This window comes from Zea mays, chromosome 3 (assembly GCF_902167145.1).
Source record: "Zea mays cultivar B73 chromosome 3, Zm-B73-REFERENCE-NAM-5.0, whole genome shotgun sequence".
NCBI lineage: Eukaryota > Viridiplantae > Streptophyta > Magnoliopsida > Poales > Poaceae > Zea > Zea mays.
The window spans coordinates 11836046-11860897 of record NC_050098.1 but is presented as its reverse complement, the minus strand read 5'-3'; the positions used below and the strand labels follow the sequence as shown (position 1 = coordinate 11860897).

The following is a 24852-nucleotide window of genomic DNA, read 5'->3' as shown; positions in this document are numbered from 1 at the left end:
CACATTTTTCTACCTCTAGAGCATAAGCCTTTTTAACCTTAACATGTTTCTTGTTTTCTTTAATTAGACAATCCTCTTGGGAGTCCAAAAGGTCATCCTTTTCATGAATAGCACTAACTAATTCATTTAATTTTTCTTTTTGAGCTATGTTAAGGTTGGCAAAAAGGGAACGCAAATTATCCTCCTCATCACTAGCATTATCATCACTAGACGATTCATATTTAGTGGAGGAGTTGGATTTAACCTTCTTCTTTTTGCCGTCCTTTGCCATGAGGCACTTGTGGCCGACGTTGGGGAAGAGAAGTCCCTTGGTGACGGCGATGTTGGCGGCGTCCTCGTCGTCGGAGGAGTCGCTTGAGCTCTCGTCGGAGTCCCACTCGCGACAAACATGGGCATCGCCGCCCTTCTTCCTGTAGTACCTCTTCTTCTCCTTTCTTCTCCCTTTCTTGTCGTCGCCTCGGTCACTGTCACTAGATATAGGACATTTAGCAATAAAATGACCGGGCTTACCACATTTGTAGCAAACCTTCTTGGAGCGGGGCTTGTAGTCTTTTCCCCTCCTTTGTTTGAGGATTTGGCGGAAGCTCTTGATGACGAGCGCCATCTCCTCATTGTCAAGCTTGGAGGCGTCTATTGGTTGTCGACTTGGTGTAGACTCCTCCTTCTTTTCTTCCGTCGCCTTGAATGCAACGGGTTGAGTTTCGGATGTGTCGCCAAGCTCGTTGATTTTCCTCGAGCCTTCTATCATGCACTCAAAACTTACAAAATACCCGATAACTTCCTCGGGGGTCATTTTAGTGTATCTAGGATTACCACGAATCAATTGAACTTGAGTGGGATTTAGAAAAATGAGAGATCTTAAAATAACATTTACCACTTCGTGGTCGTCCCACTTCTTGCTCCCGAGGTTGCGCACTTGGTTCACCAAAGTCTTGAGCCGGTTGTACATGTGTTGTGGCTCCTCCCCTTTGTGAAGCCGGAACCGACCGAGCTCCCCCTCGATCGTTTCCCGCTTGGTGATCTTGGTGAGCTCATCTCCCTCGTGCGCAGTTTTGAGCACATCCCAAATCTCCTTTGCATTTTTCAACCCTTGCACTTTGTTGTATTCTTCCTTGCTTAGAGAGGCAAGGAGTATGGTTGTGGCTTGAGAGTTGAAGTGCTCGATTTGGGCCACCTCATCCTCATCATAGTTTTCATCCCCTACGGATGGTACCTGCGCACCAAACTCAACAACATCCCATATGCTTTTGTGGAGCGAGATTAGATGAAATCGCATTAAATCGCTCCACCTAGCGTAATCTTCACCATCAAAAGTTGGTGGTTTGCCTAGTGGGACGGAAAGTAAAGGTGTATGTTTGGAAATGCGAGGGTAGCGTAGAGGGATCTTACTATACTTCTTGCGCTCTTGGCGCTTAGAAGTGACGGAGGGCGCATCGGAGTCGGAGGTCGATGTTGATGAAGTGTCGGTCTCGTAGTAGACCACCTTCCTCATCCTCTTGTGCTTGTCGCCTTTCCGATGCGGCTTGTGGAAAGAAGATTTTTCCTTCTTCTCTTTGTGGTGAGAAGAAGATTTCTTCTCCTTCCCTTTGTTGGAGGAGCTCTTCTTCTTCTCCCTCCTTTTGGTGCGGGACTCTTCCGATGAAGTGCTCCCGTAGCTTGTAGTGGGCTTTTCGCCGGTCTCCATCTCCTTCTTGGCGTGATCTCCCGACATCACTTCGAGCGGTTAGGCTCTAATGAAGCACCGGGCTCTGATACCAATTGATAGTCGCCTAGAGGGGGGGTGAATAGGGCGAAACTGAAATTTACAAATATAAACACAACTCCAAGCCGGGGTTAGCGTTAGTAATAATAAATGAGTCCGCAAGAGAGGGCGCAAAACAAATCCCAAGCGAATAAGCAAATGAGACACGGAGATTTGTTTTACCGAGGTTCGGTTCTTGCAAACCTACTCCCCGTTGAGGAGGCCACAAAGGCCGGGTCTCTTTCAACCCTTCCCTCTCTCAAACGGTCCCTCGGACCGAGTGAGCTTCTCTTCTCTAATCAAAGCCGGGAACAAAACTTCCCCGCAAGGGCCACCACACAATTGGTGCCTCTTGCCTTGATTACAATGGAGTTGTGATCTCAAGAACAAGTGAGAAAGAAAAGAAGCAATCCAAGCGCAAGAGCTCAAATGAACACGGCAAATCACTCTCACTAGTCACTAGGGCTTTGTGTGGAATTGGAGAGGATTTGATCTCTTTAGTGTGTCTAGAATTGAATGCTAGAGCTCTTGTAGTAGTTGAGAAGTGAAAAACTTGGATGCAATGAATGGTGGGGTGGTTGGGGTATTTATAGCCCCAACCACCAAACTTGACCGTTGGCTGGAGGCGTCTGCTCGATGGCGCACCGGACAGTCCGGTGCACACCGGACAGTCCGGTGCCCCTGCCACGTCATCACTGCCGTTGGATTCTAGCCGTTGGAGCTTCTGACTTGTGGGCCCTCCTGAGTGTCCGGTGCACACCGGACATGTACTGTTTGATGTCCGGTGCACCGGCATGGGCGTGCCTGACGTCTGCGCGCGCTGCGCGCGCAATAAATGCACCGCAGGGAGCCGTTGGCGCCGCAGAGAGACGTTGCTCCGATGGCACACCGGACAGTCCGGTGCACACCGGACAGTCCGGTGAATTATAGCGGAGCGGCTGCCGCGCGAACCCGAGGCTGGCGAGTTCCTGAGGCCGACTTCCCTTGGCGCACCGGACACTGTCCGGTGTACACCGGACAGTCCGGTGAATTATAGCCGAGTCGCCTTGGAATTTCCCGAAGGTGGCGAGTTGGAGTCTGAGTCCCTTGGTGCACCGGACAGGTACTGTTCACTGTCCGGTGGCACACCGGACAGTCCGGTGCGCCAGACCAGGGGTGCCCTCGGTTGCCCCTTTGCTCCTTTATTGAATCCAAAACTTGGTCTTTTTATTGGCTGAGTGTGAACTTTTTTCACCTGTATAATCTATACACTTGGGCAAACTAGTTAGTCCAAAGATTTGTGTTGGGCAATTCAACCACCAAAATTATTTAGGAACTAGGTGAAAGCCTAATTCCCTTTCAGTAGTGATTTTCCGATCCAGGCAATTGTCGAGCGCTTGGGGAATATCGCGCTGGAAGCTTCGTCTTCACCCGATTCTTGGGATTTCTTGCTGACGCGCGGAACGACGACGACTTTCAGCTGAAGTCGGGAGCGAGTTGATGAGGTGGGGTTTTAGGAGAGGATGACGTGTTTGACGACTCGACGGCAAACGACGCGACGACGAACTAAGTCGCGGCGAGGTTGACGACGAGATAGGGATTTTAGAGGCGAGCGAGCTGAGAGGGCACGCTGGCGAGCAGGAAACAGGACGTGCGGCGAGACTCGACGAGGAGACTCGACACGCCGTGGCGAGCCGAGAATCTCGCGCGCGCAATAGAGGAGCTCGACGACGAGCAGTTAACGCAAACTCCGAGATTCCCCGATACGAAGCTGACGGATCGAATCGACTCAGTGCTCATCCAGCAAGACAGCACCGCAGCAACCCATCCATCCACGCGAGCGATCAGGGATAAGACAAGGGCGCGCCAGAGAACTGCACGCGCGGAGAGCAGAGAGGGCGACCGCGGCGCAAGAAATTGGACTCAATCCGAGCTGGAGCTGCGACGGTGAGGCTCCACGGCGAGCCGGGCGAGCAGAGCAGGGGCGGCCAGCTTGGCATGGTCATGTGCGACGGTGGAGCAGTGTTGAGCGGCTGATGGGAGCTTGAACGGAGGGAGCCAAGGGAGCAGGAAAATCCAGCCATGGAAGCAGGGAGCCGAGAGGGAGGGACACGCAGGAACTTGGGCACCGGCAGGGCAAAGCTGCCGCGCGAAGACTGGGGGAGCGCAGAGGCGCGACTTTACGCGAGCGAATAGAGGAGCGCTCGGCTGAGAGAGGGAATTGGCCACCGGGCTCACTTGATGCAAGGAGCTGGGCGCCTACTGCTGTTCCATGGAGTCCGTGGCTAGAGAAGTGAGAGAGCAGGGACGTGCACAGCAAGAGAAAGCAGTGCTCGGCTTGCACCTTATAGCGACCAGGGATTCAAATATCCAGCCGCCGCCAGGAAGAAGCAGATAAGGGAGAAGCAGCGCGTGCGGTGAGAAAAATCTGAATAGGGGGAGCGGCGTGAACGGAGCTCTCAGCCGTGCAGGGAAGAAGAAATACTGGGCGGCAGCGTGTGCAGAGGATAAGGGAGGTGGCCCAGATTTTTCTGTGCTGAGCGGCGCGACAGGGGAAAAATCAGGACGCGCTGGATTTTCTTTGGAGCAGGGCGTCGACTGAAAATACCAGAGGGACAGAGAGACGTACGTGAGGGAGATAAAATCAACAGCTGAAAAGATCAGCTGGAGAGAGGCGGCATGAAAATATCAACGGTAGAAAAATCAGAGAACAGAACGGCTGGAAGATAATAAGCGATGGATATTTCTCTTTTTATTATTTCTTTAAATAATTTCGTAGATATTTTTGAATCCCGATTTTTAGCGCTGTACACTGGCCGACATGCTACACGAATACACATTTCATTCTTCGAATCACGAAATGGAAAATTCGAGGATTTGGATCCGGGTAAGAAATGACAGACCAAAATAAACTGATTTCGGTACTGACAATTTGTTCTGCGTGATTCGACTAATATTAGCCGAAACCAGATCCGCTAATGTATACACGATTTTTGTCGTCGAAACAGCGTGCTGAAGAATTAATTGAATTATATTCTCGCGCACGATTTTTCTCAGACAACTCGCGATACAAATTATTTTGCCCCAACACCTTAGTTGTCGAGTACAAATTAATCCACCTGGGATAAAATCATTCGAGTGAGTCGGGCTTCCGAATTCGTATTCGCGTGAGCGATGAATTTTAAATAATCACCGGACGCACCGATTTTTCGGAACAACGATGTTTCGAACATCACGAAAATTTCGGAAGAACCCGGATAGATGAAAATAAAAACAATGTTGCACTCGCGACAAACGAAACAGATGCGATGTAAAAATCGCGATAGGCGAAGATGATTAAATTTTAGTATCCGTTTCATCTACTGATATTACGTGCTTAACTCCATACTCGTTGTCGAGCGGACGGTAAGCACCTGGGGTGTTACAACCCTCCCCCCTTAAAAGAATCTCGTCCCGAGATTCGGAACGAAAGACTTCTAAGAGTAGAGAAGTATGTAACCCATGTTCATATCAGCGTAATCATAAGGCAGTCTTGAGCGAAAGCGAGTGTCTCAGGATGTGGTTTCTCTAGCGGACATAACATGTATCGCCGTAGGCTAATTTTAGAAATGTCCATTAATAAAGACGATGTCTGCGAGAAGATCACATAAGGTTCCATGTGTGCAGTTTGCTTTTTCTGATGACACTGTACTATCTGAGTCTGTTGAGCGAGCGGCAATTACGCGATTTTCCCCAAACAGAACCAGATGCACCATCTTGGGTAAAACACACAAAAGGAGGTTTACCAACAAGTGGTCATGGTAAGTTCATAGCACACGAGACGGGTGTGAATGTTGAATAACATCACAGTTGACCCGTGGCTAGCCAGAAAATCTAAGTCCAAGAAAAATAATAAAGACTCGGAAAATATCAACGAAAGGATCCGTTGATGTTGACTTCGCAACCAATTCATTGTATCCAGCACTAGTCATGGCTCGACTTGATCGCACATGCTGGAAAAGCACACGTGAGGCGATCGAGGCACGATTAGAGCGACGATTAGGTGGTTATGGGTCGGCTTAACTTAACTTTGGTGAGTACTTTCTTTAGAGTGGGTTAGACCAAAGTGAGTTTAGGCAAATCGATAAAACGATCTCTAAACTCAACCTTTGTTTCAAATGCAGTTACAAGTTAGTCAAAACCAACTTGTTGAACTACGGTTGACATTGAGTAAGTCCTCTCAGTACCATCGGTAAGCCAACAGTCGAGAGCTCTCTTTGTTAACAAGAGATTATGTAATTGGGTAGAAATCCATTTGGTCATGTTGTTCATCCTTTTCTTCATGCAAGATGAACCGACTTGGTTAGGAAATACATTGATTAAATAGGAGAGCGAATGAACAAACTCCTGCATCTCAACAGCAGGGAAAACAAACCTCCATTTTGAGAGCTAATTAGTTGTCTTGCAACACTAACAAGCTCCAAGACTTCACGTTTACACAAAGGACGTAAATGGAACTTGTATGCGTGCAGTCACTATCAAAGTCAAAAGAAATAAGACCACACATGAGAGTGGTATGCCCTTTTGATCCAACGGAGATGACAGATGTTGCTTGATCACTTCACAAACAACATAGAAATTGTTTCAAGGCAGGAGTCCACGAAAGATCACACATCGGTGTAGTTCCACAATGGATCATGACTAGAGACTTCGATACCAGCACGCGCCAAGCAGCAGAATCCTGTGTGCGCATTCACAGGAGCCTCTCAGTTTCGCTGCGGCACCATAAGTCCTTAATCGTGACACCACTACCGAACTGGCACCAATAACAATCTCACGTAGCAAAAACAGATTGTGCCAAGATAACACATTGATATAGTCTCATAATGGATTACAACTACTAACAGTGATACCAGCGCGTGCCGAGCAGCACGACCATGTGTGCGCACACACAGAAGGCCCTCGGTTTCGTCACGGCACCACCGGTTTTAGTCATAACACCATTACCAGACAAAACCAATAAGAAATCTCGCACAACACAATTAGACTGGGCAAGGGTGATAATATACAAAGAGGTACTCCACCTGTATGAATAGTTACAAGTAGAGAGCCAAATAGATCATGGCCCGATGAAATGAACAAGGCATGGCCATAACCTAAACTGGGTGGCGAGGGAGTACGATGAGAGACTGTTAATTCAGCCCCGAGCATATTTCTATGCCCATCGCAGAGATTACAAGGTCAAGGATTAGTATCAGATTAGATACGGAGGGGAAACAATCACAAGGTTAAGTTGGTATGCCTTCGATAGATATGATGAAACCAAAGGCAACAAACTTCAAGAAAGTGATAGGACATGTCTTTCCTAGGTTGGGTTGATAAGGCAACATGGCGATCCTTAAGAACAGGCAACTGGGCAAGGGACATCAACTTGTGCCAATCGAACAAGGGCATGGTCTAAGATGGAAATATGAGTCAAGATTCTTATTTTAAGCTTAAGTATCCTTTTTGTCCAACGAAGAAATTATCTAAGCATTTATTTGTATGTGTTTGGTCATGGAGTGATAACGGAAAAATTTAAGTTTTGGGTCATGGTTCACTAAATAAGAACATGGCCTAGATTTGGGTTTAGGCAAACAAGTCACTAACCTTCTATCGACACATTAAGCACAAGAGCAAACACCATATAAGACCTTAATAGGTTACCTAAAGAATGGGGGACACCTATTTCATCGAAGTTCATAATTCAACATTACACCATATTATCTACAATCAATGGTTACTAGAATAAGGATGAGAGAAGCATTTTGGGTGTATAGGTGACAAACATGATGCAACAATCAGGATGCATGCTCGTCCTATACGTCCTCACTGATTTTTGCCAACATAATGTGGCAATAACGTTATATATCGGTGGCATACTTACGACTCTCACGGTATTTTGCTAGTCGTCAACTACACATACGTTTTCGAGGTTAGTGTACCTGCAGAAAATCCATCACAGCCCAATTCCCAATGATGCGAGTCACACATGACAGTTTATAACAGTTTATACTCCATATATTGCTATATGGAGGCCAGCTCTTCATTAAACACCGAGCCACGCATAGGCGCCGTTGCCACACTTTAACCATAGGGCAACTCATTATGGTAACTTACCTTCTTACCTGAGTGTAGGTGCGTAGTTACAAGTACATTACACTTTTCAGTATTCCCATGTCTGTATACCCATATACATCCATGGGGTACTGAATTCCCAGAAAAGTAATTACTCCATATCGCAGCCTTCATATATACATATGTGGAACATGTATATAATCAAGCGCAACAATTAAACACTTCCCTAGACCGACGGTTGTTCGGTCATGCTCTCACAACTCACCTTACCTGAGCGTCGATCCATTCAAAACTGAATGGCCTTAAAAATAACAATACACATGTATGCAATACCCACCCGGTTGTGGGTTAGTGTTTTAAACTAAGCCACCTGATAGTCCTTAACTTAGGGCTTAATAGAGGATGTCGCTAGCATTATAGTTTTTCAAAACTGTTTTTCAAAGCCAAACAATGTGTTTAGTTGAAAATAGGTTTTTCGAAACCAAAACTTTTGTTTTGAAAATACGTATGTGACCGTATATACTTAATCCTGCTCCGATACCAGCTGTGGCAGAACCTCCCAAGTTATTGGGCCCACATGCACCTGTCCTTGTCTCAAAGACCTCAGACAGCTATGCATGTGCACTAAATAACTTAACAGGATCTGTCCGATTGCCCCAAGGACATCGGATAAACCACTTACAACCAGAACCGCGGGATTAAGTAAACACAAATCACACACATCAACATCTTTGCAGCGGAAATCTTATTACCAAATTTTACAAGTTACAAAAATTTTACTTTGTATGATCGAAGTGATTACAAAGGTGATTCAAAGAAATAACTTTAAACTGTTATAAATTATTTATAAGTTTGAAATATATGCTAGTTCAAGTGACCATCCTCAATAAGAAGGTAAAGACGGGGTATACTTATATAAGAAGGCCGAGCCCACCGGCACTTAACACCATCACAGCAGCACAAAACTATAACCTGAAAAACAACAGGGAATAAAACCCTGAGTATGGAATTACTCAGCAAGTCTTACCCGACTAAGGAAAAGACTCTCAAGGGTATGCTGGATAAATAGGAATCAAGGAGAGGCTTTAGCAAGAATCAACTTAGATACTTTTGCAGAAATAGCTTACTAAAGTGAGTCCTTACTTTCAATCTTTTAACGCCATATTCTTATTATTAACCGCGGGAGCAAGGCTGTCACGTAGTTTGGCCACGTGTTCTGAAAAAATATTTGCCGTCCGATCTAAGATCAACTCTGCACATTAAGCGTTTGTGTGCGGCGTCTACGGTGTGCTGGAAACATCCAGAGATTGCCATATGGAAAAAAAGGAAAACCAGATATCTTCTTTCTACTCTGGCCGAAGAAGACTGGAGATCACACCACTGAACTGAACGAACGAAGGCGACAGATGCGATGTGAAGGTTGCAGGTGACTCTCGATGCCGCAAAGCACGCGACTTGGACATCCTCCTCATCTATCCTGCTGCCAAAAATTGCCAACGCTTCCTTCCAGGTGAGATTAATAGTCTCATTTTTCTCCCATTCGGTGTCGCAAGTCGTATCTCAGTTCAAGCTAGGATTGATATTGCATTTTCATTTTTTCCCAATTGGTACATGTGTTGTTCCTTTGAAGTCCTTCACGACATCAATCTAGCCATCTAGCTTTGCCGAATCCGAGCGCAGACGCAACAGCAACATCTCCTAATCTCTTTTCTCTTCCTCCCCACATCAACGGCTCCACCCCGGCCGACTTTTTTTTCTTTAATTTTTCCCACAACAGAAGCCACGAAAGGAAGGCCAGACAGACGCAAAAGCAGCATCCACTCTCGTCGGCTTTCTCTGTATGTATCCTATTGTTCCCCTTACTGCTGCATCCTAATATATCCGTACAATCTTAAGTATTATGATTCCAATCACCAAATATTGCGCTGATTTCGTATAGACACTGTGTGTTTATGAAGATAATATATATATATATATATATATATATATATATATATATATATATATATATATATATATATATATATATATATATATATATATATATGTGTGTGTGTGTCAGTGTGTTACTCTGTTACCCATAACTATGGCCTTGTATGGTTACCTAGAGATTCTTATAATCAGATAAAATCTATCCGTTAGAGATCCAAACATTTTGCTTTCCATGTCTTGGTTAATGTGTTGTGTGAAAGAATCTCAATTATTATCCTTACGTTGCATTTTCTTGGGTATTGTGCAATGTCATCTTATTATACATCATGCATGCATCACGTCTAAGATGAATAATATTCAATTTGTTTATAAAGGAAAACAATCAATATTGTGTTACACCAAATCTTCATATATATCATTCCTTCTTTATATGTACATTCTAATAAGACCGTAAAAAATCGCGCGCAAGTCGCGCGTTATACACTAGTTAAGTATTAATAGACTCTATTTGCATCTAGTCTAATTTCAACATCTCATCAATACAACATCATTTTTATCCATAGTGTTCACATCCTGACTTTAGGTTGCAGGGCAGTGACCAAGTCTTCATAACCGCGAAGGTACGGCGATCCGAATCGATTATACTCAGCTGAGGATCTCCAATCACACGACATATGTAGCACTTAACCCTTGCATATGTCAACCCGCCACCGGGGTTCTTAAGACCGGATCAGGTTCACGCAAACCGAGAGCACAGATACACCACCGTCCAGCCTCTTGCCACGGAGGGTACACACTACTCTCGCCACCGCTCCACGCCCATTTCGTGTTATCTTATTCCGGCCTTAGTCTGCCCGAGGCAAGGCTTACCCATGACGAGGCATGTGACCAGTTAAAGGGTCCTCGATCATCAAGCCTACATACGCGTTAATCCTTAATCAACCTGGGTAGAACATCACCTGTTCCTAACCCAAGTCTCGATTTACATACTTCCATCCTTAGGATTGTTTCTGTTCCCAAGGATGAAAAGAGCATCACAGGGAGCTTTGCAGTAAGATCCCACCATTGCTCCAAATGAAAATATTCTTGCAGGTAGAAGCCATCCTTTCTCGAGTTAAATTAAGGACAACCTCTATCCACAAGATCTAAGCAAGGCTAAGCATTTTTGTAAATCATATTTTGATACTTCACAGAAGTATCTATAAAGGTATGGATATCAAGGAAAGCAATGCATCAAAGGGTTTCAAGCAATTCCTATGAACCTAATGCACATTTCACTAGACTTAAGTGTGCGAAAAGTATTTAAAAACACAAGGAAAGGGGTTGCATGCACCGGGGCTTGCCTGGAGTAACACTAGGTTAGTGTTGTTAGACGACGTCCACTTGGCGAGTATCCCTCGACCGAGCACTTGCTTGATTTAACCATCTTCAGGTTGGTCCATCAGCTTCACCATGCGGAGTAGTCCACGCTTGGGGTCGACTTGACTCAAGCTCTCCGCATCTCGTGGTTAATCAACGTACCTAAATGATTTGCATAATGCACATGAATGCATATAAACAACAATATCACAAACCTAAATAAGGCTACACGACGGTGAATTAAACACCTAGCGCCGAGGCGTTGTACAATTTTATACGGAAACACTAGTTATTAATATATGACTACGCGCAATAATTACGCTTCTCGAACCTAACGCAAACATCACGAACATCAAACTATACACAAGAAATACAATTAGCCTAATCACACTTATCAGTTAATTAATTAAATTCTGAACTAATCCCTTGCCTTATAAATTATACTACATCTTTATAGGTGATTAAAATATTTTATCATCACACATGCCTATCAAAATTCTACTCGGTCCACTAATTCAGCTAAGTGACCGGAATAGCGACATAACTCGCTATAACTGAATCTGGCTCGATACTCGCAAAAACCGCGAAGTCGACGAGAGGTTCGCGACTTACGCAATTTATCGAGCACCTTAATGCGCCTCGTACTAGCACATCAATTTATGCAACGATCGAACTATTTTGGATAATTTATCAGTTTACCGTTTCAATAGCCGACTCGAATCCGCGAGATCGGTAGTGATTTTCCGATCCAGGCAATTGTCGAGCGCTTGGGGAATATCGCGCTGCAAGCTTCGTCTTCACCCGATTCTTAGGATTTCTTGCTGACGCGCGGAACGACGACGACTTTTAGCTGAAGTCGGGAGCGAGTTGATGAGGTGGGGTTTTAGCAGAGGATGACGTGTTTGACGACTCGACGGCAAACGACGCGACGACGAACTAAGTCGCGGCGAGGTTGACGACGAGATAGGGATTTTAGAGGCGAGCGAGCTGAGAGGGCACGCTGGCGAGCAGGAAACAGGACGTGCGGCGAGACTCGACGAGGAGACTCGACACGCCGTGGCGAGCCGAGAATCTCGCGCGCGCAATAGAGGAGCTCGACGACGAGCAGTTAACGCAAACTCCGAGATTCCCCGATACGAAGCTGACGGATCGAATCGACTCAGTGCTCATCCAGCAAGACAGCACCGCAGCAACCCATCCATCCACGCGAGCGATCAGGGATAAGACAAGGGCGCGCCAGAGAACTGCACGCGCGGAGAGCAGAGAGGGCGACCGCGGCGCAAGAAATTGGACTCAATCCGAGCTGGAGCTGCGACGGTGAGGCTCCACGGCGAGCCGGGCGAGTAGAGCAGGGGCGGCCAGCTTGGCATGGTCATGTGCGACGGTGGAGCAGTGTTGAGCGGCTGATGGGAGCTTGAACGGAGGGAGCCAAGGGAGCAGGAAAATCCAGCCATGGAAGCAGGGAGCCGAGAGGGAGGGACACGCAGGAACTTGGGCACCGGCAGCGCAAAGCTGCCGCGCGAAGACTGGGGGAGCGCAGAGGCGCGACTTTACGCGAGCGAATAGAGGAGCGCTCGGCTGAGAGAGGGAATTGGCCACCGGGCTCACTTGATGCAAGGAGCTGGGCGCCTACTGCTGTTCCATGGAGTCCGTGGCTAGAGAAGTGAGAGAGCAGGGACGTGCACAGCAAGAGAAAGCAGTGCTCGGCTTGCACCTTATAGCGACCAGGGATTCAAATATCTAGCCGCCGCCAGGAAGAAGCAGATAAGGGAGAAGCAGCGCGTGCGGTGAGAAAAATCTGAATAGGGGGAGCGGCGTGAACGGAGCTCTCAGCCGCGCAGGGAAGAAGAAATACTGGGCGGCAGCGTGTGCAGAGGATAAGGGAGGTGGCCCAGATTTTTCTGTGCTGAGCGGCGCGACAGGGGAAAAATCAGGACGCGCTGGATTTTCTTTGGAGCAGGGCGTCGACTGAAAATACCAGAGGGACAGAGAGACGTACGTGAGGGAGATAAAATCAACAGCTGAAAAGATCAGCTGGAGAGAGGCGGCATGAAAATATCAACGGTAGAAAAATCAGAGAACAGAACGGCTGGAAGATAATAAGCGATGGATATTTCCCTTTTTATTATTTCTTTAAATAATTTCGTAGATATTTTTGAATCCCGATTTTTAGCGCTGTACACTGGCCGACATGCTACACGAATACACATTTCATTCTTCGAATCACGAAATGGAAAATTCGAGGATTTGGATCCGGGTAAGAAATGACAGACCAAAATAAACTGATTTCGGTACTGACAATTTGTTCTGCGTGATTCGACTAATATTAGCCGAAACCAGATCCGCTAATGTATACGCGATTTTTGTTGTCGAAACAGCGTGCTGAAGAATTAATTGAATTATATCCTCGCGCACGATTTTTCTCAGACAACTCGCGATACAAATTATTTTGCCCCAACACCTTAGTTGTCGAGTACAAATTAATCCACCTGGGATAAAATCATTCGAGTGAGTCGGGCTTCCGAATTCGTATTCGCGTGAGCGATGAATTTTAAATAATCACCGGACGCACCGATTTTTCGGAACAACGATGTTTCGAACATCACGAAAATTTCGGAAGAACCCGGATAGATGAAAATAAAAACAATGTTGCACTCGCGACAAACGAAACAGATGCGATGTAAAAATCGCGATAGGCGAAGATGATTAAATTTTAGTATCCGTTTCATCTACTGATATTACGTGCTTAACTCCATACTCGTTGTCGAGCGGACGGTAAGCACCTGGGGTGTTACAATAAAGACTGACAGTTTGGGTCAAAGTCAAAGCTTCGTCCGCCGAGGGACGCGATCTCGCCTCGTCCGAGCCCGGCCTCGGGTGGGAACAGTGGTCCCGGACGAATTCACGTCTCGCCCGAGGGTCTCCTCAGGCAGTGAGCACACCCTCGGCTTAGACAAAGGCAAGCCTTATCGTGCAAGCGACCTTGGCCAAATCGCCTTACCAGCCGACCGTATTGCATGCGCATTTAATGCTGGGATCGCCTGACACCTTATCCTGACACGCGTGCCTCAGTCGACAAGGTCGAAGTGACCGCAGTCACTTCGCCCTTTCACTGACCGATCTGACAGGAAAACAGCGCCGCCCGCCCCGCTCCGGTTGCTGTGCCAACCACCCGGGTGAAACCGACGACAGCCAAGTTCAGCCTCGGGCGCAACAGGAAGCTCCGCCTTGCCCGACCTTAGGCCTCGGCCTCGGGAAGAGATCTCCGCCTCGCCCGACCCCAGGGCTCGGCCTTAGCCTTGGCCTCGGGAAGAGTCACGTCCTCGCTCGACCCTGGGCCTCGGCCTCAGCCTCGGCCTCGGAGGAGCCGCCGCCTCGCCCGACCTCAGGCTCAGATCGACCGCGCCACAAGGGATACATCATTACCCTACTCCTAGCTAGCTCAGGCTACGAAGGAACAAGACCGGCGTCCCATCTAGCTTACCCCGGTAACAGGCAATGATGGTTCCCCGCGTGCGTCCATGACGTCGGTGGTTCTCAAGCCCCCTACGGAAGCAAGGAGACGTTAGCAAGATCCATGCAGCGCCGACAGTTGTGCTTCTACAGGGCTCATGCACTTCTCCAACGGACACGTTAACACGAGCATAACGACCAAGGGGGACGAGAGGGAAAAGGCATGGGAAGAGGACGAGTAAACGCACGGCAAAGGGACGGGAGAAGACGAGCAGGGCCGGACCCTCTCTCTCTCTCTCTCGTGCTCGCTCTCTCGCCCTCGCTCTCTCGCAACGCTTGTAACCCCTACTACGAGCACCCTGGTGCAGGATAATACAAGTTTCATTCCCCCCTTGGGTTCCATCTCGCACCAACCCATCTGGGCAGGGACACGCAGCGACAAATTTACTGGTCGGTCCAGGGACCCCCCAGGTCCGAAACGCCGACAGTTGGCGCGCTAGGTAGGGGCCTGCTGCGTGTTAACGAACACTTTCCTGTTGAGTTCCAGATGGGTAGACTTCAGCAACCTCTTCAGCCCGGGACGGTGCTCCGCTTCGGGAGTCTCGAGTTCATGTCCCTCGACGGCAGCTACGACATGGTACTCCTCCCCTCGCAGCACGACAACAGCGATAGTCGGCTCGCCTGGCGGCGGCGAACTCGACGTCGCCATCCCTCCGCGACAGAAGAGGAACACCCGGGTCGTCCCCACCACCTTCCTCACCGGAGGAGACGGAGACGGGGCAACCGTGGCCACACAGGAGACGGCACCTTATCGGCTGTCAAACCGAAGCGAGTCGACGACGCCAGCACTCCTCCGGGAGACATGTCGAGTGTTGTCCTCGCGCCTAAGACAACGATGAGCGTCGCTTCCCCGCCACATGCCAGCCCCAAGCGGACTGATGACGCCAGCACCCTCGCAAAGGACCTGCTGGGCGTTAGCCTCGTACCTGAGATGACGGTGCGTTCCGTCCCCGACGCGACTTCACCACCATCCATCGACCAAGAGGTACCGTCCGTATTCCACCCTGTTCCCTTTCGATTCAGCTTCGATCCACCTAGCGACCCCGCTTTGGTGAGCGCTTTCGCAAGGGCGTATCCAGACCTTCTGGGGTACCATATGTGGTCAACCTGGGACCGACTGACAGCCGTCTCGACCTCCGGACCGGTGGGTTCCGAGGAAGAGGACGACCCCGACTTCGGTTGGGATTTCTCTGGCCTCAGTGATCCCAGTGCCATGTGGGACTTCATGTCCGCATGTGACCACTGCCTCTCCGGTTGCTCTAACGATGGCCACGGCCTTGACGACGAGGGTTATGGCACGAGTCGCGAATGTTTCCACGTCGATCAGGGAGATAACGACGAAGGCAACCATCTCGGCATGCTAGAGGTTGGCGATCCCCCTGGGCCTACATCTCACGTTGACATCCCGCAGGAGCTAGCTGTGGTCCCAGTCCCTATGGGGGTCAGGACACACAGCTCGAGCAAATCCGTGAGATGCAGGCCAAGGTCGACGAGGAAGCAGGGCGACTTGTGCAGCTCCGACAAAACATTGAGCAGGAGTGGGCAGGCCGAACACTCGCCGGAGGAGCCCGTCATCGGGCCCGGGACGTCCAGCGCCGTATCGTCGACAATGCCAGGGCAGGGCTGCCCCCGGCCGTCAGCGGGTCCGGCCAGGACCTGGCTGCAGCGGCGATGCTACTTCGAACCATGCCGGAGCCATCCACCACCGAGGGACGGCGTATCCAGGGCGAACTCAAGGTTCTCCTGGAAGGTGCCGCAGTTCGACAAGCCGAGAGCTCAGCCTCCCGAAGGTGAGCCGACCCCTCGGAGCATCGCGCGGCGTCCTCCCAACGCATGCGGGAGGCCTTGGTCCATTCCGAGCGCGCGCGGGACAAGACACCTATCGCCTGGGATCGCCTAGGCAACGAGCAACACCGTCGCGACCATCGAGCCTGCCTCGAGGAGAAGGTGCGCCGAGGCTACCACCCTAGGCGCGGGGGACGCTGCGACAGTGAGGAGGATCGGAGTCCCTCGCCCGAGCCACCTGGTCCGCGAGTCTTCAGCTGGGCCATACGACGAGTGCCATTCTCCGCCCGGTTCCGAGCCCCGACAACCATCACCAAGTACTCGGGGGAGACAAGGCCGAAGTTGTGGCTCGCAGATTACCGGCTGGCGTGCCAGTTGGGAGGGGCAGACGACGACAACCTCATCATCCGCAATCTTCCCCTTTTCCTCTTCGACGCTGCCCGAGCCTGGCTGGAGCATCTGCCTCCTGCGCAGATCTCCGACTGGGACGACCTGGTCAAGGCTTTCACAGGAAATTTCCAAGGCACGTACGTGCGCCCTGGGAACTCATGGGATCTCCGAAGTTGCCGCCAGCAGCAGGGGAATCCCTCCGAGAGTACATTCGGCGGTTTTCGAAGCAGTGCACCGAGCTGCCCAACATTACCGACTCGGATGTCATCGGGGCTTTCCTCGCCGGCACCACTTGCCGAGACCTGTAAGCAAACTAGGGCGCAAGACTCCCACCAAGGCGAGCGAATTGATGAACGTCGCCACCAAGTTTGCCTCTGGCCAGGAGGCGGTCGAGGCTATCTTCCGGAAGAACAAGCAGCCTCAGGAAAGGCAGAAGGAAGATGCCCCCGAGGCATCCACCCAGCGCGGCGCGAAGAAGAAGACCAGGAAGAAGGCGCAAGCAAAGCGCGACGCTGCTGACGCGAATCTCGTCGCTGCTGTCGAGCATAGGAACCCTCGGAAGCCTCCTGGAGGGGCCGGCACGTTCGACAAGATGCTCAAGGAGCCGTGCCCCTATCACCAGGGTCCCATCAAGCACACCCTTGAAGAATGTGTCATGCTCCGCGCTACTTCCATAAGGTCGGGCCCCCGGCGGAAGATGGCAAGGGCCAAGGCAACAACAAGAAGGAGAGCGACAAGGAAGAGGAGTTCCCGAGGTCCACAACTGCTTCATGATCTACGGCAGGCAGGTGGCGAACGCCTTAGCTCGGCACCGCAAGCAAGAGCGCCGGGAGGTCTGCTCGGTGAAGGTGGCAGCGCCAGTCTACCTAGACTGGTCCGACAAGCCCATCACCTTCGACCAAGGCGACCACCCCGACTTCGTGCCAAGCCCAGGGAGGTACCCGCTCATCGTCGATCCGATCATCGGCAATGCTAGGCTCTCCAAGGTTGTCATGGATAGAGGCAGCGGCCTCAACATCATCTACGTCGAGACCCTAGAACTCTTGGGGGTTGATCGGTCCGAGGTCTGGGCCCGTGCGGCACCCTTCCACGGGATCGCACCCGGAAAGCGTATCCTGCCCCTCGGGCAGATTGACCTACCCGTCTGCTTTGGAACTCCCTCCAACTTCCGAAAGGAAACCCTCACCTTCGAGGTAGTCAGGTTCCGAGGGACCTACCACGCGGTGTTGGGGAGACCGTGCTACGCCAAGTTCATGGCTGTCCCCAACTACACCTACCTCAAGCTCAAGATGCTAGGCCCCAACGGGATCATCACCGTCGGATCCACGTACCGCCACGCATACGAATGCGACATGGAATGCGTGGAGTACGCTGAGGCCCTCGCCGAGTCCGAGGCCCTCATCGCCAACCTGGAACGCCTCTCCAATGAGGCGCCCGGCGCGAAGTGGCACGCCGGCAACTTTGAACCAGCTGAGGTGGTTAAGTCCGTCCCTCTCAACCCCAGCAACGACGCCAACAAGAAAGTCCAGATCGGCTCCGAGCTCGACCTCAAATAGGAAGCAGTGCTCGTCGACTTTCTTCGCGCAAACGCTGAAGTTTTTGCATGGAGTCCCTCGGACATGCCAGGCATACCAAGGGAGGTCGCCGAGCACTCACTGGACATCAGAGCTGGAGCCCGACCCATGAAGCAGTCCCTATGCCGTTTTGATGAAGAAAAGCGCAGGGCCATAGGCGAGGAGGTCCACAAGCTACTGGCTGCAGGGTTCATCAAAGAGGTATTCCATCCCGAATGGTTAGCTAACCCTGTTCTTGTAAAGAAAAATGGTGGGAAATGGAGGATGTGCGTAGACTACACTGGTCTAAACAAAGCATGTCCGAAGGTTCCCTACCCTCTACCTCGCATCAATCAAATTGTGGACTCCACTACTGGGTGCGAAACCATGTCTTTCCTCGATGCCTACTCAGGCTATCACCAAATCAAGATGAAAGAGTCCGACCAGCTCGCGACTTCTTTTATCACACCTTTTGGCATGTATTGTTATACTACAATGCCATTTGGCTTGAGGAATGCAGGTGCCACCTACCAGAGGTGCATGAACCATGTGTTCAGAGAGCACATCAGCAGAACGGTCGAGGCTTACGTTGATGACATCGTTGTCAAGACAAAGAAAGCCTTCGACCTCCTCTCTGACCTTGAGACGACATTCAAGTGTCTGAGAGCGAAAGGCGTGAAACTAAATCCCGAGAAGTGTCTTCAGAGTCCCCCGAGGCATGCTCCTGGGATTCATCGTCTCCGAGCGGGGCATAGAGGCCAACCCGGAGAAAATCGCGGCCATCACCAACATGGGACCAATCAAAGATTTAAAAGGAGTACAGAGGGTCATGGGATGCCTTGCGGCTCTGAGCCGCTTCATCTCACGCCTTGGCGAAAAAGGATTGCCCCTGTACCGCCTCTTAAGGAAGGCCGAGCGCTTCACTTGGACCCCCGAGGCCGAGGAAGCCCTCGAAAACTTAAAGGCACTCCTCACCAATGCGCCTATCTTGGTGCCCCCCGCTCCGGAAGAAGCCCTCTTGATTTACGTTGCCGCAACCACTCAGGTGGTCAGCGTCGCGGTCGTAGTCGAGAGACGAGAAGTAGAGATGGCAATGGGTACCCGCGACCTGATACCCGATGGGTATTTACTCCATTAGGGTATGTATGTGGGCTAAATATTCTACCCGTGGGTCTGTTATTGGGCAAAAATCTTCACCCAATGGGTAAACGGGTATTAGAACGTTCCGCCTTCACCCATAACCGTTAACCCGTGGGTATAAAATACCCAATATAAACTTTGCCCAAGCATGAACTTGGACTTTAGTCATCCAACTTTTTACTATTTAACAACAATTTAATGACCATGTAATGGAACATGTAATGTGCTATGTAGTACTATCATAGTGTTATTACTTTATCCAATTATCTTTGGTGTGTTGAATGGATGGTTAAATGATGCTAGAAAATTTTGTAGCGGTATTTATATGGATATACTTGAAATTTGTATAGTATAATATTTTGATAGTAGTTTAATTTTTGTGGGTACGGGTGACCTAATGGGTGACCCATACCCACATGGGTATGGGGGTAAATCCATACCCGCCAGTTTATATGGGTGACCCGGTGGGGTTATTTTTGTGTCGTGGGTATGGGTATGGGGTAGTAATACCCGGTGGGTATTTACCCATTGCCATCTCTAACAAGAAGAAGGGCACACACTGCTCGTCCAGAGGCCAGTCTACTTCATCAGCGAAGTGCTATCCGAGACCAAAGTCTGCTACCCGTAGATCCAGAAGCTGCTCTATGCAGTGATTCTGACACGACGAAAGTTGCGACACTACTTCGAGTCTCATCTGGTGACTGTGGTGTCATCCTTCCCCTGGGAGAGATCATCCAGTCCCGAGAAGCCTCGGGTAGGATAGCAAAATGGGCAGTGGAACTCATGGGCGAAACACTTTCATTTGCCCCTCAGAAGGCCATAAAATCCCAAGTCTTGGCCGACTTCCTGGCTAAATGGACTGACACCCAGTTACCAACGGCCCCGATCCAACCCGAACTTTGGACCATGTACTTCAATGGGTCACTGATGAAAACCGAAGCAGGTGTGGGCTTGCTCTTCATCTCACCCCTCGGAGAACATGTCCGTTACGTGCTGCGCCTTCATTTCCCGGCGTCAAACAACGTGGCCGAGTACGAAGCCTTGGTTAATGGCCTGCGCATCGCCGTCGAGCTAGGGGTTCAGCGCCTCGACGCTCGTGGCGACTCACAGCTCGTCATTGACCAGGTCATGAAGAACTCCCACTGCCGCGATCGAAAAATGGAGGCCTACTGCGACGAAGTCCGGCGCTTGGAAGATAAGTTCTACGGGCTGGAACTCAACCATGTTGCTCGACGGTACAACGAAACCGCAGATGAGCTGGCGAAAATAGCCTCGGGGCGAATGACAGTTCCCCCGGACGTCTTCTCCAAGGATATATATCAGCCATCCGTCAAAGTCGACGACGCGCCCGAGCCCGAGGAGGCCTCGGCCTAGCCCGAGGTACCCTCGACCACAGAGGGTGAGGCCCTGCGCGTCGAGGGGGAGCGGAATGGGGTCACACCGGTCCCGAACTGGCAGGCCCCGTACCTGGAATATCTCCTCCGAAGAGAGATGCCCCTCGACAAGGCCGAAGCTCGGCGACTGGCTCGGCGCGCCAAGTCGTTCGTTTTACTGGGTGATGAAAAGGAGCTGTACCACCGCAGCCCCTCGGGCATTCTTCAATGATGTATATCCATTGCCCAAGGACAAGAGCTGTTACAAGAAATACACTTGGGGGCTTGTGGTCACCATGCAGCACCTCGAGCCCTCGTGGGAAACGCTTTCCGACAAGGTTTCTACTGGCCAACCGCAGTGGCCGATGCCACTAGGATTGTACGCTCCTGCCGGGGGTGTCAATTCTACGCGCAACAGACGCACCTGCCCACTCAGGCACTGCAGATAATACCTATCACTTGGCCGTTTGTCGTGTGGGGTCTGGACCTCGTTGGTCCCTTGCAGAAGGCACCCGGGGCTTCACGCACCTGCTGGTTGCCATCGACAAATTCTCCAAGTGGATCGAAGTCCAACCCTTAACCAGCATCAGGTCCGAGCAGGCGGTGGCGTTCTTCACAAATATCATCCACCGCTTTGGAGTCCCAAACTCCATCATCACCGACAATGGCACACAGTTCACCAGGAAAAAGTTCCTGGACTTCTGCGAGGACCACCACATCCGTGTGGACTGGGCCGCCGTGGCTCACCCGATGACAAATGGGCAGGTGGAGCGCGCCAACGGTATGATTTTACAAGGACTAAAGCCGAGGATCTACAATGACCTCAACAAGTTTGGCAAGCGATGGATGAAAGAGCTACCCTCGGTGGTTTGGAGTCTAAGGACGACGCCGAACCGGGCCACAGGCTTCACACTGTTTTTCCTAGTCTATGGGGCCGAGGCCATCTTACCCACGGACTTAGAATACGGTTCCTCGTGGACAAAGGCGTACGACGATCGAGGCAACCAGACCAGCCGAGAAGATTCCTTGGATCAGCTGGAGGAGGCTCGGGACGTGGCCTTACTACACTCAGCGTCGTATCAGCAGTCTCTGCGACGCTACCACGCCCGAAGGGTTTGGCCCCGAGACTTCCAAGTGGGGGACTTGGTACTTCGGCTGCGACAAGACGCCCGAGGACACCACAAGCTTACTCCTCCCTGGGAGGGGCCGTTCATCATCGCCAAAGTTTTGAAGCCCGGGACATACAAGCTGGCCAACGATCAAGGCAAGGTCTACAGCAATGCTTGGAACATCGAACAACTACGTCGCTTTTACCCTTAAAATGTTTCAAGTTGTTCATGTGTCTCGCTTTTCTTTACATACACGAATAAAGTCTAACCATCAAGGAAGGATCGGCCTTGCCTCGGCAAAGCCCGACCCCCCTCGGGGGCTAGAAGGGGGGAACCCCCTCTGCATCAAAATTTTCTTCGGAAAAGTTTTCTACCAAGAAAAGTTTTCTACCAAAACAACTCTCGTGCTTTCTGACTATATCGATAACGGAACCCTAAAAACGAGCGGGAGAGACCTTGAATGGCAAGGCCGACCGAGCCGAGGGACTCCTACGCCTCCGGGATACGGATACCTCACTCGTCACCTTCCGCAAAAAGTAAATCACGCTCAGATAAGCGGTTCTGCTGTCGAACAAGTCCTAATGCTCGGGTAGAAAACGACTTTCGTGCTTTCGACTATATCGATAGCAGGATCCTACAAACGAGTGAGAGAGCACGTAAATGGCAAGGCTGACTGAGCCGAGGGACTCCTACGCCTCCGGGATACAGATACCTCATTCATCACCTTCCGCGAAAAGTAACTCACGCTCGGATAAACGATCCTGCTACCGAACAAGTCCTAACACTCGGGTAGAAAACAACTTTCGTGCATTTTCGACTATATCGATAACAGGATCCTAAAAACGAGCGAGAGCACGTAAACGACAAGGCCGACCGAGCCGAGGGACTCCTACGGCTCCGGGATACGGACACCTCACTCATCACCTTCCGTGAAAAGTAACTCTCGCTCGGATAAAGCGATTCTGCTACCGATGAACAAGTCCTAATGCTCAAAACTAGAAGAAAGAAAATGTAGCTTGATAACCCAAACGCTAAATATGTTTAGGCCTCAGCGGCCGCAAAAAACATACGCATACTTCAGACGAATTGTTCCTGCAGGCTCAAACATCGGCAGAGGGAGGAGCAGCACCCTCGGCGTCGTTTCCACCCTCGACAGAATCTGGCCCAGCCTCAGACGGTGACACGAGCAGACGCCTCGGCTAGCCGCTCCGTAGCCTCAGCCAGCTGTCCCCCAAGGATCTCAGCCCGGCTCACGGTTTCGGCAGCCTGGCTCCGGGACTGGTCCCGCTCGCGGATGATCTGGCCAAACTCCAGCTACCGCTGCTGCATCTCCTCGGCCTGGGAAGCCACCTGCTCCCGCGCCGAGAAAGCCTCTGTCCGAGCCGACACCGCCTCTATCCACGCCACCACTGCCTCCAGCTTCAGCTCATCGCAGAGCGGCCGAAGGTTCTAAAACCGGGCAAGAGAGACCTTGAACGGCAAGGTCGACCGAGCCGAGGGAATCCTACGCCTCCGGGATATGGATACCTCACTTGTCACCTTCCGTGAAAAGTAACTCGCGCCCAGTTAAGTGGTTCGGCTACCGACGGGCAAGTCTTAATGCTCGAAACGAGGAAGAAGCACGCCTTTATGCTCAAAATACCCAAATGTTCAGGCCTCAGCAGCTACAAACAACAAACACACGTACTCGGGATAACTACGCTACGTAGATGTCGGCAGCTTTCCCGACCTATGACAGATATCTCGGTACTAGGAGCAATCACATTTTTCTCTTACATACCATTACAAACAGGACTCCGGGTCCATTCCCGCAGGAATGAACAACCTCCATACCAGAAGGCCTGCGGGATAACGAGCTCTGAGCAGCTCGCCGGCGACCACTGCATCAGCAGCGACAACGACCTCCGCCTCGGGTGGCTAGACAGCAACAGTGATTGCCTCGGGGCAAACACTACTGAGAAAGGGGCCTTGACCCCATCCCCCATCCGAGGGGCAAGGACAAGCCATTCAATCCAAAAGGTCAGGGGTCCGGATCCAGGTGGCGCTGATGGTCTCATCGGCAGAGGAAGCCTCACCAACGACAGCGGCCACCTGCCCACCAACATCGCACCGACGAACGGCGGCCGCCCCAAAGCGCACTGGTAGGTCCTCACTCCCGTCCTCACCAAGGCTGTCCCAGAACACGAGTACCGCCCTCGCGGCGTACGACGTGTTAGGCGACCCCTCGGTACAGCCGACGGCGCAAGGAGGACCTGGACATAGCTGGCCCGCGCACGGCGCGACCAACGCCCATGCGGCGGACGGGCAGCCACGCTCCGCCCCAGCGGTAGGAGGAGGCACCGGAAGCAGCGCCATGGCCGCTCAGGCCGGGGAGCCAGAGACGCGGCAACTGACAGCGCCACTGGCGGCGAACGCCCTTCTCCCCCGATCACTGAGGGAAGGAGCGGGCCGCTGCCCATGCGGAGGCGGCCCTCGACTCGGTGCACCCTCCACCCCAGCGCGGATGATGAACATCCTTGAAGCTGAGGGTAGGGGGGAGGCCACGTCCCGGCTCGCTCTTCCCCGCCACGAAGCCTGTGGTCATCATCCTAGGTGACCGCCGGTAGGGGACTGCAACCGGGCTGCGTGATGAAAATCCTTGAAGCCGAGCGACGACTGGAGAGCGCCAACCCCCATGAGGTTGCACTTCTCAAACATCAGCAAGAAGAAAGCCACATAGCCATGCCCCATTTGGGGGCTCGAAAGGTGGAAGGGAGTGATACAAGAGAGGAGTGCGAAGGCATGGCTACTGCCCGGGAGATCGATCGCCTTTTATAGGCAGATCTCCTCACTCGCACCCCCAAGCGTCACGGGCAAAGTCTCCACCGACGTGCTCCAGGGTC

At 51.1% G+C, this 24852-nt stretch overlaps 1 pseudogene across 1 annotated transcript; it reads right to left on the bottom strand.

Moving 5' to 3' along the window:
- Window positions 1-10145: 10145 nt before the first annotated feature.
- LOC100381898 (uncharacterized) lies at window positions 10146-12787 on the bottom strand (annotated as a pseudogene). Its single transcript, NR_157312.1, has 2 exons — window positions 11807-12787; window positions 10146-11269 (listed from the first exon to the last, which is right to left on the bottom strand). The product of NR_157312.1 is annotated as an uncharacterized protein (transcript).
- Window positions 12788-24852: the final 12065 nt, after the last annotated feature.